Genomic DNA, 18,378 nt, shown 5'->3' with positions numbered 1-18,378 from the left:
CCTTAAATCTCTTTCGTCCACTATTTTTAATGATTGTATATTCTGTTCAAAATAATTCTAATGTGCACATAACCTAGAGCTTTCAAGTTATTTGTACGGTAAGTTGCGAGTTTCTTTCATATTTCCCTTTCAGTTGGTTGGTAATTATGGCGTTTGTGTAAAGTTTATGCACCTTAAGTCTAATTTATCATATATTTGTTATTTCCTATCAGAATAGGTACCAATTAACTATGCCTCCTAAGTTTAAATAGATAGATAGGAAGCCAGCCTTTCTAATCAAAAAGTTTAGATAGATAGATAGATAGATAGGAGAAAACAGCCTAGTGTTTGTGAATTGTATATTGAATGTATTGAACTCATTGTCTTGTTAGCCAGTAAATGTGGCTAATCTGGTAAATGGTTGGGGTTGGCCCACTGATGTAGTTTTTACAGAATCAGGCTTGGGCTGCGGTCTATCCCTTTCATCTCAAGCCCCTAACTGGGTAGGATATGACTGTAAATTACAGAATCTTCCTTTCTGCCTTAGCTCTCTAATATGTTCTGCCAGGTAAGAAATCTGCAAAGGTGTTCTAGCATTGATTAGGATTAGAGAATCAGATTCAATTTCGGCCTCCTTAGTATCCTTGACAATGCACCACTATAAGCCAACTAGAATAGCCTTTGCTTCAGCCATATTATTAGTGCATGAACCAAAGAAAATGGAGTAAGCTATAATTAGATCCGCATTGTGATTTCTCAAGCATCCTCCTCCACCTGCTAAGCCTGGATTTCCTTTTCTGCATCGATCAGTGTTAAGCTTTTTGTAACCATCAAGTGGCTTAGTACATTTGACAGGGATAACCTTTACTAAAGGTTTACATCTTTCCGCAGCATGGATCAATAGTTTTCATTCAGAGAAGATGGGCAAAAATGGTAACTTGACATTAACAAGAATGCAGATCTTGTTCTGGATTTGGAGCAAAAGTTTCTTTACAGAAGCTTTTCGGTTTCCATATTTGATAGCACATCTTTGTTTCCAAATTTCCCAACATATCAAGCATGGGAGGCAGTGAGGTAAAAAAAGAGTGATCATTGTTTTTGAGCTTTGTTACCAGTTGGAAAGAGTGTCTCAATCTGTCGGTAGTTTTAACACCACCACAACAATAATGATGACCCAGTAAAATTACACTAATGTGGTTTGGGGAGGCGTGTGATGGCGCATCAGCTGCTTGTCTGGCTTTTATGTTGGTGTTTTCCACACCACAAAAACCACCAAACAAGTCCCAAGCAGCTGATGCGCCATTAGTGCTAATTAAAACATTTTCAATAGTTTCATATTTAGGAGCTTTACAACAAGAACACATAGATGGACCACGAAACCCAAATTTTCTACTGATCTCATCAATAGGCAATCTGTTATGAATTGATCTCATCATAAAGAAAGATATTCTGAAAGGGATTCTTTTATACCAAATATTACTAGTAGAGTAGGTAACATTTCTAGATTGCTTGAAAAGATGCCACGCAGATTTACAGGAAAATGAACCATCATTGGTAATGGTCCATATAGGCTGATCTAGTTTAGAGCCAACAGGAACCTTAATCAGATAGATATTCCTGGTAATATAACTAGGAAGACCATTTTCAAAAGCAGAAAGGTTCCAGTGACCTTCATAAATGAAGTCCATAACTGTCTCCTTTCCTTTATTAGGGTCATTTATAAACTTGGCCAAGGAGCCATGTTCTGACCATTTATACCACCCGAAAGAGGCCCTTCCATGAAAAAGTCTCCACTTAATATGTTCCTCATACCCAATCTTTATATCCATCATTCTTCTCCAAATATGGGAATAACCAGGTTTCCATAAACAAGCAACAGGATGTACACTATGAGTAAGAAAGAACATACTTGACTAATAGTGACGTACTCGTTATTTCTCCATTCCTTCGATTGTGGATTAGCTAAAATGTCTAGGCTCGTTTAGTGCGATCATTTTTCTTTTCGTTCTCTCGACTTTATGTTCATTAATGGTCGTAGGCCTAAGATGTAGAGATCGCAAGTACTGCCATCATTTGTCATGAGTGCCCGCAAGGCACACAGCGGCAGAGCTATAATTGATGTGCATAAGTTCAGGATTTTAGCCCGTTTGAGCTATTAAATTTTAGATTGATAATTTGTGCCCTCTCCATTGCAAAAAGATTGACACTATTTCCTTATTAGTTCGTTCACGAAAGATTGACACCTTTTAATATTTCCTTAATATGAAACATTTATAGTCTCACAAATGTTATAGCTGATAAGATAACAAGTTTCAAAAGTTTTATAGCCACACAAATGTTATGGCTTATTTAAAACTACATATCGCAAGTCTTCCATTCTTTATTAAAATTTGTGTCAAGTCAAATTAGGACAATTTTTTTGAAATGAAGGGAGTATATATTAAATAAAGTTTTAAGATAAATATTAACGATATTGAGTTAAGTCGAAATTTTGCCTCCGCCCTTGGATGCAGAATTTGCTTCTTCAAGAAGTCGCTGCATCACTCTAATTATGGCTTGCAGTTAAGGGTGGCAAACGGTCCGGGCCCGAACCTAAACGTGCCTTGCGGGCCGGGCTTAAACGGTCCGGTTCTAAGTGGGCCGGACTTAAACGGACCCGGGCTTCGTAGGTTTTTGGATGTAACTAGACCGAGACCATGAACTAATGGTCCCGGGCTATGTGGGCCGGGCCCGGTCCTAAACAGGTCTTGACTATTTTTTTTAATTTTTTTTATCTAAGGCAATTTTTTGTAAATTATATAGCTATATATATATATATATATATATATATATATATATATATATATATATATATATACTTTATACATTACTTAAATAACTCTAAAGTGGACCTATTTATTTGTTTAAATTTTTTACCTAAGGCATTTTCTTGTAAATTATATTATATAATTGTGACTTAAAATTTTTTAATTTAAATTTAAAACACAAAATATTGTAAAAAGATATTCAAAGGAGTGCGTTATAATTTTTATTATTATAACATTAAGAAAACATGGCCCAATCTTTCTTAGCTTCCCCCCTCCCCCAGTGGAATGAACACAACCAAGGTGTTAATACCACCATTGAGAAGAAAAAGAAACTAATCAAGATGTGCCAAAATACAAGTTACGTATTAACTTTACATGGTATCTCTCACAAATTTCATAAATCCATCAAGGTTCGGAGGAATTTTCGTTAATGGTGGTGGAAAAGAAGCTTGTTCATTACCGCTTCCGGGCGAAGCTGCATCCTCCGCAAGTTCAGCTAGCATTTCTTCGTAAGCTTCGTCTACCTCTGGTTGTGATTCAGCAAGTCCAAAATTTCTTCGTTCCAAACAGATCCAATCTCTGAAAAATACTGATTTTTCCAAGCTCTCCCTCATAGACGCTCTATAACCACTGAGTTGTAGTCTTGCTTGACTGAAAGAGCTCTCCCATGCCACTGTTGAAGCTTGAATGGTTAAAATGTCTCGGGCCATCCTTGAAAGGATCAGAAAGTGTTTTTCTTTGTCCTTACACCATTCTAAAAGATTAAATGAGCCGTCGGGATTAACTTCCTCAAGTTCCTCTGACAAATAAACTTCAAGCTCATTTAGTTGTGAACAATCACTAGTGATACAACCTTGAGAACCCCTAAACTCGGTCCAAGCAGTAAGTGCTCTTACTCCTGCAGTTCTTTTAGATGATTGAGAACTAGAAGAAGAAAGAGTTGGAATATCTGGTCTAGCATTATCTAGTGCAATTTGATAAGCACTATAAATAGTTAGAGCAATTATTTTAATTGAGGCTTGTGCGTCCGGAAGTGTAGACAACTCCTCAAGTACAAGTGCTAAACCATTATAAATAGATTGATACCAATATTGAGGACCACTTAATTTCATAGTAGGATTTAACAAGGCAGCAATACCATAAATAGGGGGAATATGGAAAAAATATATTTTTTAATTTCTTTCTCATAGAATTAATAGCTACTTCATAAATTTCCCCACTCTTTGAAAAAATAAGCAAACAAATTTGCAAGATCTACAAGATAAACTAAATAGTAGGATAATATTGCCCAGAAAATTCATTTGTAGCAACATGAAATCTTTCTAGGAAATCTACAAGCATTTTAACATTAGCCCAATCCGCATTTGTAAGGTGCTCATCATCATCACTTACATGAGCATTAAACGTTGATTTTATGGGGTTTCTATATTCATATGCAACAACTAAACTTTCATACATGTAATTCCATCTAGTTGGACAAGGTTTAGGAACCTTTCTTTCTCTTAGGCCAAATTCATCGCATCTTTTAAAATATTCTCTAAGTCTACTTCTACGGTTTGAATAAAAAAGCCAGTGAAGAGCCATTTTAACCTTTTCAATTTCAACATTTAAAATTCTAATACCATTACCCATAATTAAATGATAAATATGACAAATACATCTAACATGAACAATGTTACTAAATACAGGATTTAGTGTAATGGTAAGCAAGGCTACAACATTAGTATTATTAGTAGCATTATCTATTGAAATTGATATTATTTTATCACTAATGCAAAAATATCTATAAATATCCGTAACCGTGCTAGAAATAAACTGCCATGCGTGACGTGAATTAATTATTCTATAAGCAATAATACGCTTTTGCATTGTCCGCTCCTCATCAATCCAATGACTTGTAATAGTAAGATAATCGTAGTCATTACCACTTCTACCAATATCAGTATGTAATAGCAACACGACAATTAATATGAGTAAATAAATAGCGCAAATATTGTTCATATTCATGTTTATATTTATAAATATCACTCTTTATGGTTGTGCGAGACCATCCTTTATAAGTAAGATTAAAAACTCTTCTAATATAATACACAAAGTGGGGGTTAGACGGAAACTGTAGGGTAAGCACATAACAGTAACTATTTTTTGTCAATTCTTCCCTATCTTTTCTTGGGTTATAATATAAAAACCACCGATAATAGTGTTAATTCCCGGTTGAAATTGATTTGACCCGGTATTAGGGTCAGGCTGACTAGTTGGACTTGACCCCCGGCCGCAGCTTTCATTTGAAAATATTTAGCTTTATCTTGAGGGCGTATCATTATGTGTCTCTTCAAACTCCCCCCCCCCCCGATCAACATAGTTAAAAGCTAACTCTTTGCCACAAGTTTTACACTTAGCTTTATTTTTTTCTCTTATTTAAATAAAAAATGGCCAAACAAGAGATGTTTCGGCCCGTTTAGAAGGTTGTCTAGAAAAAGTAGGGGTAGTAACATGGGGGTCAACCGGGGCATCATTTGGATTAGTTGGGTTAACTTGAGCAACATGACTAGTGGGTGTATCATCATCCGGTTGCGTTTCATCTAAATCTATTTCCTGCTTATCTTCTTCATCAATAGTTGGATTACCATAAAGAGAATTCATATATTCATGATCTAAGTTTTCACCACCTCCAACATTATGCACATATTGACTCTCCGTAAATTGTAATAAAGTATTATCACTATCAAGAATAGGAGCAGGTGGAGGGCGGGTATGGGGTTTGGGTAGGGGAGGCCGGGGAATTAGAGGAGGAATAGATTGGCCACTAGATTCACCATTCTTGGATTTTTCCTTATTTTTACTAAATATTTTTTTAAGGAATAAGCCATCTTAATTATAATTATACAAAGTAATTAAATAAAACAAACAAAACTATAATATTAAAACTAAAAAGTTGGAACGAGTTTACCGAATTGACGAACAACTTGTTGAAATTAATTATCGTTGAAGACTTGAATACTTGAATACTTCAATTCACCAACTTCACAATTTTTTTCACAAATTGCAACAACAAAGTAACCAATTTTAGAAGAAAACTAGAGAGAGATTGATGATTTGGTGAAGAAAAATAAAAGAATGAGTGAGTATTTATAGTTAAAAATAGGGAAAAAGTGTAATTATAAAAAGTTTTGGGTTAAAACAAAGTTTGGGGGAGGGTGGTTAAATGGCTATTTTATAAATAGCCAAAGGCTATTTTGGCAGCAATAACGACTACATTTTAAATGAGCAACGATTATAAATTTAATTGAGAATTTTTTTTAAAAAAATTAGCCGTTGGGGACCGGTTGAACCGGCCCACTTAGGAGCCGGTCCCGTCCTAACGGGCCCCTACTGTGAACCGGCCCACATGACTCTGTATGTCTCCTTTGTGCGGAGCTTAAACGGATAGGACCGTTTAGACTCACTACCCATATGGGCTCGCGGGCCTGGGCTGGTCCCGGGCCTAACCGGCCCACTTGACACCCTTAGTTGCAGTTATAACATGCTTCATCTTTTATGCGTTTAGAGAGATAATTTTACGTATGCTCTTGCAATCGAATTGAATTTGAAATTTGAAGTGATCGATTGTTTGGTTTAAACCAATTGTCAGATATGCAGTGTGCTTGAGGCGCAAGTTGGGATGCTTTGGACCACTCTTTATCCCTGTTGGGTTTTCTCTTAAAGGGTGAGAATGAAAAATGGAAGAGAGACCTTTTGAATTCACTTATTCATCTTACCCTTTCATTCCCTGTAAATTTCATTCATCTGTTGGTTGGAGAAGTGAATGGTGATAGAGAAATTAAAGCGGAAACCATTTCTATCTAAAATAAAATGACACATGCTGATGATAAGTTGTCGATTCTGTCCGAGAGAACCATGAAAAGTTATGATCAACGCTTCACAAACAAGGAGCTGAGCCAACCGTTCTTTGACAAGAAATAAAAAATTACCTAAAATTCCAGACACAGACGTCTAGCTATAATTCTGTATACACGTTGTGTTAATTGGATTAATAATAGAAGAGGGTTTCTTTTACCCTGCGTGGAAAACCTACTCCAAAAGAGATCTTCACTGCTGGGGCTAGGCATATATCTACCTTCTGCGATTTTGCTTATATCCAACGGGCAAGAGCCAATTTTAAACCTATCTTTCTTTCTCGGTTAACTTGCTAATAATATTGTTGCTCCCAAACTCCACAAGTAATATAGGATTGTAAGTCTGGATATCATACCAACAGGAAATTATGATTAATTATCAACTAAATTAAACTCAAACAATTAATCTAATCAAGCGATTTTCTAAAGTATGAATATTTAACTAAAACTAATCTAGAGTAACAAACTAAGCGATTATAGAAAAAAAGTCGGCAATCTTAGAGACAAATTCAATGGGAAAAAAATATTCCATGGGTTAGCTAACAATCTCGTTGAGTTTTTTACTTAAATTGACTAATTAATTTATCTAGTTTATTGATTCACAAGGTTAATATTACTCGTAGTATTCTCCGGAAGCAGTGTTTTAAAAGGCGTGGGCGTAAGGCAAGGTGTTTTACATATGCCTCAGAGAGGCGTAGGCCCCGAGTTACGGGGCGTAAGCCCTATAGGTATTTAATTTTTAATATTTTATAAAATAATATAAGTGTGCTTAAGACTTTCGCCCCCATCATCGCCTTGGGGCGTTTTTGGTGCGCTTCGCCCTAGGGCTCGCCCGAAAAACGCCTTTTAAAACACTGTCCGAAAGTACTACTCACCTATTCAAGCTAACTTAACGCCTATATTCCTATAGAATTAGGATTAACAAGAACGCATTGATAATTCCCGTATAGTAACCAAGCAAGCGATTAGGTATATCCCTTTCCTAACAGCAAATCCGTTCCCAATACTCAGGTTCAAGATCTTGCTCTACTCAATCTTATATGCAATCTAGAATTCCTTATCTCCCGAGTTCAATCCTAAATTCGTAGATAGTATTCAATTGGTGATCAAGCAATCAAATAATTAAGCACAAGATTGAATAAATAAATCAGTATCATAAAATAATAAGAACAATTCAAGCTTCAAACTACAACGTTCATGTATCACCCCCACAACTCTAGAACTAATAAACTATGAGATTAAAGGAAGAGAAGAGAAGAAAAACTAATTAGAAGCCTCCTTCAAAATTAATTTTCGTTCTCCCTTCCAAAAGTGGCGTGTACTCCCAAAAATTGACCAAACTCCCTTAATATTCACATTTATAGGGTATTTATAGGTTAGGGCATGATCCTCTAATCCAAAACTAAGTAGAAAATAATCTATTCACGGACTGAGGGACTAGGCCTTAGAGCAGGTAAGGCCTGGTCTGTAGCCAGGTGGACCAGGCTTTAGAGCAGATGATGCCTGGTCTGGGGCGCGGTTGACCAAGCTTTAGATCAGGTGAGGCCTGGTCTGGGGCGTGGTTCCCTTACCTTAATCCGATTTTCTCCTTTCCGTGCTCTTTTCTTGTGCCTTCAACATATTTTTGTGTAACTTTCGTTCCTTTATGTATTTAAATGGTCCTGCACATAAATATAACTCAATTAAGCTCAAACATCACTCAATTAATCATTAAAATACTTAAATATAAGGTAAGCATTGCACTAAAAATATACATTTATAGCCAAACATCACTATCTCATACTTAAACATTGCTCGTCCTCGAATCAACCAATAATTTACACTATCTTGGAGCACTTTATATTAAACACAATTGAAGCACACTATACCTATGACTATGGTTGATATAAATGAATTAAATCTTAGCATATACAATCACATACACTTCCCTTGACTCATGCCATAATTCAAAAATATTCAAAACTTATACAACATGTTCACAACAATCCTAGGCTCAAAAACCGACTTTATATCACTCATGACTTGAACACTCAACATCGTGGAGAAATCTAATAATGTTACTTATCCCTCGCGAAATCATGTGCCCTCACAACAAGAACAAGAGAGTAAGTTGAATCCATACACTCAAATCAATTGCTCAAATATATTGTAAGGACTCATATATATCAAAATCACTCACTCACAAAGACGTCACATGCATGCAATTGGTACCATAAGCTTGCCCTTAATGTTAATCTCTATTAATATAGTTTCGCTCGATCTAAAATTAATTAGGTCTTTTTATGGTTACAATGTGGGCTAAGGGACGGGTAGGATATATTTAGGATTAGTGGTTCACCCTCCTAAGCACTTTAACACATCATATAATAAACTTTAAGGGCAAATTCTTCAATCCACTTCAATTTCACAAACAAGATCACACCCCAAATATATTCTCTCTTTTATTTAGCACTACTTTAATTTATACCACACTAGCAAGAACAAGACAACAATTTATTCATATCTATTTTTCCCTCTCTTTTTCAGATTTCTTTTTTTTTTCTTTCAACTATTCTTTTTTCTTTTTTAATTTCTACTAATGGTGTATTATTTTACAAAACAAGTCCACTTTTCTCTCTTCCATTTGTTCCACTCGAAAGCCACCTCACAATTAGTCTTTACTTTTTCTAGTGCTCATTTCACAATTAAAGAGCTTTTAGAGATAACATGATCAAAATAACATCAATTAAGAACAAAAGGATATAGGCTCGTAACGTATGTAAGCACGTGATTTTTGCCCTATGAAAGAATTACTCCCAAAAGTTCAAAATAAAACGATTTTCCTTGGTGTGTAATTTTGAGAATTTTTGTGACATTTTGGATAATTATTTGTATTTGTCTGTGCATGTTTATTTATTAAATTAATAAAAAATACAAGAATATATCGCATTTGCATTTAGGATTTAATTCTACAATTAGGAATAATTAGGTTTGTTTTACAAGAATGAAAATTACAAAAATATGCATCGTTTGCATTTTTAGCATTTAATGTCCAATTGTACAATTTTATGCTTAATTATTACTTAATTGTGTGTTAATTATTGTTGGGAGTTAATTTGCGCTTATATAAATTAATTTAGTTCTATATAATAATTTAAGAATTTTTAGAATTTAGTTTTAGAAAAATAAAAGAAGAAAAGAGAGCAAAAATATAAAGAAAATCAGAATTGGGCTCTTCTTCAAATTCAAGCCACAGGCCCAAAAAATACCCAACCTTCCCCATGACCCGGTCCATCTCAACACGGGTCGACCCGGTCCGCTCCATACCCCAAAGACCCAACACCCCTATTTCCCTATCTTTCATTTCAAAAACAAAACCCTAAAAAGTTTTTCACTGTTGAAAAATCCCACCCGCCCCTCTCTTACCTTCTTCTTCTTCAAGCTTCCAAGCTCCCCTCCCATGGCTGCCCTTCCCCTTCACCCCATCACACTCACACACACACACATCAACACATACACACACATACACAGTGCAAAACCAGCTCCACCATGAACAACCAACGTTCATGGCTCTTCCTCCTCCTCCTTCTCCGTCCAAATGAACCCCATCAACGACCCTTGCTGTTTCTTCTTCTTCATTTCAGATGCGTCGAGCTCGAGCTCAAGCTGCCATGGCTGTCACCTCGTTGTTGCGTTTTCTTCCTCACCTTCACGTCATTGTCGTTGCTGCCCACTGTTTCTTCTTCTTCGTCATTGTCGCTACTGCTCCTGCTACGTCCAGCCATGGACGAGATCCTTGCTGCCATGGCTGCGTCTTCAAGCTCGTCCAAACAGCCATGAGATCTCATCCTTGCTGCCATGGCTGCATCAAGCTCATCCAAACAGCCATGAGATCTCATCCTCGCTGCCATGGCTGCGTCAAGCTCGTCGAGCAGCTGCTCCGCGTCCAGCTCCCATCGTCGCTGCTTCTGCTTCGTTTTCAAATGACACCAAATGACCATCTTCTTCGATGGTCCGTTCGTGGTCGTCTTCAGCGTCGAGTTATTTTGGTGCGATAATTATTTCCGGGCAGATTTTTTTTCGTTCGAGTTCATCGTCGTTCCGATCCGGTTAGTTGGTTTAAGTTTCATTTTTTATCCGTAATTTGTTTGATATTTTCGGATCTGAAATTAGATATGTTCAATATTAAGTTCATGTTTATCGTTTTGTTATTTTCTTCAGTTTGTTTCATTTTTCTTGTTTATGTTTAGGTAGAAATTGTTAGTTTAGTTATAATATTGTTAGATTTAAGTTGAGTTCAATTAATTATTTCTTCAGTTCGTTTGAATCTAACATGTTTGTTGTTTAATTGAGACATATAATTCATGTTCATTTTTTGTTTGAAGTTCATGTTAATTCAGTGATTTAATGTGAGTTTATGTTTTAGTTTTTAATTTTTGATTTTAGTTTGAATCATGTATCTTTGTTGTAATTTTGTTGGATTTAATTTGAAGATCAATTGATTGTTTGAGTTTAGTGATTTGAATCTGTTTATTTATTTTTGTTTAAGTTTTAATTTGAATTTGAGCTCATGATTTGAATGTACTTGTTTGTTATTGTTGTTGAATCTGAAAGTAGATTTGTTGTTTAAAGATTGTTCAATCAAAATAATTCCAGTTGTTTCTTTGTTGTTCATCATTTAGTTTGAGTTTGTTCATAAAATTTGATTAGGAATTGGTTATAGCTATTATTTTTTGGTTAGAATTGATTAGGTGAATTGATTATAGCTGATGGGGGTAGATTGGTAAATTGCAGTATTTTCAGGGTTAAAATGGTAATTTCAGTAAGGTCAGAGGGGTATTTTTGGAATTAAAATTATGAACAATTATTTATTTTAGTGCTCTGTCCATTAAGATTAAATAATATTTTTAATAATATTAAAATAGTACATGGTGGGGAACAAGACATAATGGTGGGGAATAATGCAATTGTTTAATATAGGCAGGGGGAACAAGATATAATGGGGGAGGATAATATATTTGTTTAATATAATGGGGGACAAAACATTAGGTAGTGAGATTAAAAGGGGGATGAGTGGAAGATAGTGGGTTTTAATTTTTAAAAAATGCTGAAAGATGGTAATAAATAGGGAGTTGGACAGAATTTAAAAGAAAGGAGAGAAAAAAGAAAAAACAGAGCTGAATATTTAAGAGAGAGAAAAATTTCGAAAATATTAAGACTTCCAAAAATACAAATAAAAACATTCTGGAAATTAAAAGAGTGAGTAGTATACACCTGATATACAATCTAAATATTATGATATACGGATTCAGAAATTAAGGATTGAACATTAACTAGTCTTTCAAATCTGAAAAGATTCCCTTTGCTTCTGTCCGTTGATTGTTGTCGGTGTTTCTGGATTTTTATCTTAGTTTTCAAATATGTCACTGGGTGTTCCGTTGACTGGTTATTGCTGGTTATTGTTGTTGTTGTTGTGTTACATACTACGTTGCTGACTTTCTTCTTCTTATATTGGCAGTACCAGGTACGCAACTGTAATTTTGGCATTTTGTAAGCTGAAATGTGAAAGTACGAATACATATGAAGAATGGAATTTTAAAATTCTAATTTAGCTTTTTCTTTGTTTTTTTATTAATTGTATTTAGGCTATTTCATGTATTATTATTCTGTAAATTGCTGTCGTTTTGCATAACTAGAAATATTGTAGTGATGTATTAAACAATGCTTCGCTTTAACTTGAGTATTAGGTAGTATATATTTAAGCATGTTCATTACTGTCAAACTGTCTAATAATTAGAATGAAAGGAAAATAACGTAAATAGGACTTTATTAAACCAGCTTGGCAAAATTGATTAAGTTCACTATTTATGAAGGTTTTAATATTGTCAATATTAAGTTAATCGAAAACACGTAACTAAATTTAGTTAAAGCATGAATTTAATTTAATTTTGCGAATTAGGCATTAGGGTGATTTGAGTTAAAACAAGGCGAGTTAAGGTTAAATTAAATAAATTCTAGAAATATGCATTAGTAATTAAGGTTGTTTCTAATTTTCAGTAGTTGAAAATAATTAATTTCAATAGCTCAAGTCACCTAACAATGTAAGTTTAATCCGGTTAAGGGATAATTAGTTTCTTTTAAATATTATTTGACAATTCCATATTGTATTTATAATCACAATTTTAGTAATATTCCTTTCCGTTAATATTTGTCTTAAATTAGTATTTAATATGTTATTTTTAAGTATGTAAAATTTGAATTTTATATTTATAGACAAATTTAATAAAAAATGTAGTTATTTTAGGATATTCATAAAATAAAAGAGGTTTTCGCAAAAAAAATAAATAAATAAAATAAAATAAAAAAAATAAAATAAAAAAAACAATACAAAAATTACAGGGCCCTCAACTATTATTTATTTTCTTAAAAAAAATACTTAGATTCCGGGATGGGCCGTTTAGTAAATTTTACGGTCTTACCTAAAAGTATAATAACGCGTAGTCTTTAGGCGCGTATTTAATAAGGTTATTTTCTTAAATATGGGTGTGCATTTATGTATCCCAAATCCCAATCTTGACGGAGTCAAAATGCGTCAACAAATTACGTGTACACTGGTTGTGACGTGGTTCGAGATGCGTTTTCACGACGTTGCAATTCTTGTATAAAATAATAATAATAATAATGATAAAAGAGGTCCAAAGCTAAATTTGCATATAAGTCCTTAATTGTTTAAAAAATCAGATAAATAAACCAAATATAACAGTTGAGCGACCGTGCTAGAACCACGGAATTCGGGAATGCCTAACACCTTCTCCCGGGTTAACAGAATTCCTTATCCGGATTTCTGATTCGCAAACTGTAATACAGAGTCATTCTTTTCCTCAATACGTGATTAAATTGGTGACTTGGGACACCCTAAATCTCCCAAGTGGCGACTCTGAATAAATAAATAAATCCCATTTCGATTGTCCTTTAATTGGAAAAACTCCTTCACCCCTTGCGGGGATGGAAAAAGGAGGTGTGACAGCTCTGGCGAATCTTCTGGGGAAAAATACTGCTTTACCCAGAACCACCGGTTCAGGGTTAGAAATTCGAGCTTGATAAATTGTTGTATTTTGGCTTTATTATCTGATATTCTCATATGATCTGTGCTTAATATGCAAAATGATGCTTTTTACTGCTTTGATATTATTTGAACTATACATATAAACTGTGCCGAAACCTTCTCTTCTTACCTCCGGGGATGTGCTTACTGGTTAAGACTCCCTATTCTGTTAGCGTCATACCCTAAATAAAAGAGGCTCGGAAAGTTTCTAAGCCGACTGGCCTTTTGGTTCCCGGAAAGGAGCTCCTTCCTCAACTCGAGTTGTCCGCTCGGGTGCACTGTCTAGAACATAGACCCAGGTTTTGAACATAGAATAACGTGACTACATGCCGGATCCCTAGTAGGAACGCTTATTTGCATCACGTTGCATTTGACTTAGGGGACTCAACACAGGGGTTGGGTCCGTCTAGGACTAGCAACCTGAAATGGAAAAAGACCATCCTGCTGCATCCTGTTTGTTTTGCACATTTATTTGCTTCAGATCTGCATGCTGACCGGCTTCTGAAATCAAGAATTTTTGAAAAATTGTGAAAAGAAAAAAAGAAAAGAAAAATAGCAGTATAGGGAGATAACTACTTTTTAGAAAAATAAAATCAATGTCCAAGTAGTATCAAAACCCTGCCGAAATTTTGAAAAATGATTTTTTTTTTGTTTTTTTGTTAGTTTGATTTATTTGAAAAACAAAAGAAAGGAGTCTTGTTTACAAGTTTAGTTTATGTTGGGCGAACTACGCCGGTTTGATTCTCACAGGGCGTGAGACACGTAGGCAACCCTCATCGGGTCCAACCTCCCATTTTGTAAAAATAGAAAAAAAAATGTCAAAATTTTAATTTTCTGTCATAGAGTCGGGTGATGCCGTTTTATCAAAAATAGCCGAATGTTCCCAAAAGGAACGCCGGAAGGCTGACTTTGTATAAACGTCACTTCTGTCATTTTTTATTTTTTATTATTTATTGGTTAACTCGCACAACCTTAAAATCTTCGTCCCTGATGTGCTAAAAGGTCGTGTTCGGAAGATCTGGTTTTTTTTAAGGAAAAATGATCAAATCGTTTTTTTTAGTCAAATAAATTTTCGCTTGTTTAATCTATTAATAAATGTGCAGAATGAGCACGACTCAAAATGAACCTTTTTCAATCATAAATAAAATCCCCCTCCAATTGCGGCTATGGTGGAATGATTTAGACAAAGAAGGGCATGACAAAATTAAGAAACATCTGAAAAATCTCACGAATTTGTTGGATATCAAGCCACGAGGAGATATTATAAGGGCACTGGTCCCCTACTGGGACCCTGCGCACAATGTCTTCCACTTCTCAGACTTTGAACTCACCCCAACTTTAGAGGAAATAACAGGGTACATCGGCAGTGCTGAGGTTCCGTTGAGGCATAAATACCTGGTTGCTCCAAGAGCCGTAGCAGTGCACCGGTTTTTGGACTCGTTAAAGATAGTCAGAACAATCCATAACCCTGATTTGGCAAAAGGTTTTTGCACTTTGAGCTTCATATACCAAAGATACGGCCACATAGGAGGATTCGACAAGCCAGAAAACAAGTTGTGCAGCAAAAATAACCGTTGAAAGAAGGATGAACATAGACGGGTTGCTTTCATGATAACCTTCTTAGGGCTTTTAGTGTTCCCAAGAAAAGACGGAACTATTGACATAAAGATAGCTGGGGTTGTCAGTACTTTGCTCACTCAAAAGGATAGCATGCTGGCGCCCATGATTGTATTTGATATGTTCCGAGTTCTCACGGCCTGCAAAGCCGGAGGAAATCGAAGGTTGTAACTTGTTATTGCAAATGTGGATGACCGAACACCTATGTCACTGAGCCCAGTTCCTGAGCCATGGATCTTCTGAAAAGACCTGCATAGAGGAGTTTTACACCAGAATTAATGAGGTCCGCCTACCTGAAGGAGTCTCGGCATGGACCTCATATTTCCGGACCCTCAACGCCAATCAAATACAGTGGACACTGGGATGGTTACCGATCGACGAAGTCATATACATGCCAGCAGGTAGGCCCCATTTTCTCTTGATGGGACTTAAGAGCATTCAACCTTATGCGCCGTATCGGGTTTTGAGGCAACTTGGGAGGTGTCAGATAGTGCCCAAAGATGAGGATCTAAGCACCCAGGTGATTGAGATCAGTTCCAATGGTCAGTTTCCTGAAGCAAGGGTCCGCCAGATTTGGAGCCAATGTCAATACTTAGAGGCAAATACTTGTGTGCTGAATCAGGCAAGAGGGGAAGTTTCACCTGGATATCAGGCTTGGTACAAAGGGGAAATGTCGTCTGGAAGGCCGACTAAAAGACCTCACCTTCAAGAATTTGCCAAGTCCTCACAAGAGCATTGGGACCGGTTGGCCAAAGAGCGGGAATATCTTGCCGAAATAGGCAAGCTGAAACAACAGATTAAAGATCTGAAATTTGAGAACAAAGTGCAGGTTGCTGCCGACGAAGGTGAAAAGAACAAACTAGCCAGAGAAAGCGAGATCCTCAAAGCTCAGATCCGGAAGATGAAAATGGATGCCGACAACCAACTGAGAAGCCGGGCTGATAAAAGGTTGATAGCAGGGTTAAGGAATCAGGTCGCTGAAAGCCGAAAAGACTTGGAAAGATCCAAGGTTAGCATAGCAAGAATACGGGCCAGATGGGCAAAAGGTACAACAGCGCGGGAAAAGCACCTATGGCAAGTGAAAAGGGATTACGAAGGGAGCGTTACAATATTAAGAGAAATAAATTCCACTCTCAGTGATCGAGTCCTTAAACAAGCCCGAGATGCTAGAACAGACAGGGAGCGCTACTATGATTCAATAACCCGAATGGAAGAGCAAATGAAGAGGTTCCAAGATCAGCTCATTGACAACACTCGAGTATTGGGACTAAAGAATCAACGAATAGAACAATGGTACATAGAAAGGGATAGAATCAGGGGTAGGATCAATGAGATTGGGCGCTACATCACCATGAAGTGCCTAACATGTGAAGAAATGCCTTGTGATATCCTTTTTGCCTCAGTCATGGGTTATGTCCACCGGATCATAGAGGAATTAAAAAGCTTGCAAAGGGGACTAGCACCAAAGCCCGCGGAAAGACCGAACGATGCCTCGCGGGCACCAAAATTCAAGGCTTTAATGTATCCCTAGTTCAAGCCTGCACTTGTTTGTTTTTCAGAGTCTGTTGTCTACCCCTATGTTCTCTTCAAACATTGTTAATAGTGTGGAGTCTGTATTTCGTTTGTTTTCTTTCAAATAACAGTTTGTAATAGCATATTTGGGTAATAGAATGTAAAATTGGGTCTTTATTTTACTCAAGTCACGAACTACGCCTGGTCTGATTCGTGCGGGGTCACGATACGTAGGCAATCTCTATAGGATTCGACCGTAATTAAAAAAGGAAAAAGTGAGAGAAGAAGAAAAGAGAGGTTCCTGAAACACTCGAAAGAGGCACAAATAAAATAAGTCGGGATGAGGCACGCGGTCAGAGCAAAAGCATGTTAGAAATGGTTAACTACCTAAAAACATTGCATCCCCCAACGCGCAATTACAATATCTGTTAAGACTCTAACACTGACAAGTTTGTTGTTTTTCCAATTTATACCAGTTAGTTTGTTAAAGCGTACTGGCACCGTACCATTATCAAATAAGATCAAAAGGGCCCATACCAGGAAGCATGACTGGTTCAGACAACAGTGTTGAGACGTAAAAGACGGCAAATCAGATGCTGAAGGAAGCCATGGAAAAAATGGAAAAGATGAGGCTGGAAATGAATGAAATGCAGATAGTCTTAGCTAGAGCCCAAAAGGGGAATGAACTACCTGTTACTCCTACTCTCCAACCAGGACACACGCCAGAATACCCCTCTCCCGGTCCTTCAATGAGTTTCCCAAGCCATCACTACTATCAGGGAAGAGAGGCCTATGATCCCCAAGCTCCACCACCCAATCAGAATCCTACTCCACCAAATGTTCTCGTCTTTGTGGCGCCTGCCCCATCCCCATTGCACAGATCGTCTAGCAAGCCATTGTTTCAGGCTCACGATACACAATATTACCCCCATGAACTCACACTCAAAGCACCCGAGCCACATACCTATAATCCCCACTTTGAGGTCCCGGCAGAGATTGAAAAGCCAGCTAAGAGCCTAGAGTAGGACGAGGTGATGCGGAAATTTAAAAGCCGGGAGCAGTCCTTCAGGAACATGCACGGGTTAGGCAACCAAGTCAGCGTGGCTTACAAGGATCTATGCCCTTTCCCTGACGTCCAATTACCAGCAGGGTTCAAGATGCCCAAATTCGATTTATACGAAGGGCATGACGATCCTATGGCACATCTACGAGGTTTTTGTAGCAAGATGAGGGGAGCGGGGGGCAAAGATGAACTACTGATAGCTTACTTTGGTCAGAGTTTGAGCGGGTCGGCACTAGAGTGGTATACAAGACAAGATCCGAGCAGGTGGTACACCTGGGATGATCTGGCACAGGCTTTCGCAGGACACTTCCAATACAACCTTGAGATAGTCCCAGACCGTCTCACATTGCTAAATCTTGAGAAGAAACCCGGAGAGAGCTTTCGGGAATTTGGGTTCCGATGGAGAGAACATTCAGCCAG

The sequence above is a fragment of the Nicotiana tabacum genome, chromosome 3 (assembly GCF_000715075.1).
Source record: "Nicotiana tabacum cultivar K326 chromosome 3, ASM71507v2, whole genome shotgun sequence".
Classification (NCBI taxonomy): Eukaryota; Viridiplantae; Streptophyta; class Magnoliopsida; order Solanales; family Solanaceae; genus Nicotiana; species Nicotiana tabacum.
The sequence above is the reverse complement of the archived record's forward strand: the minus strand, read 5'-3'. Positions refer to the sequence as shown.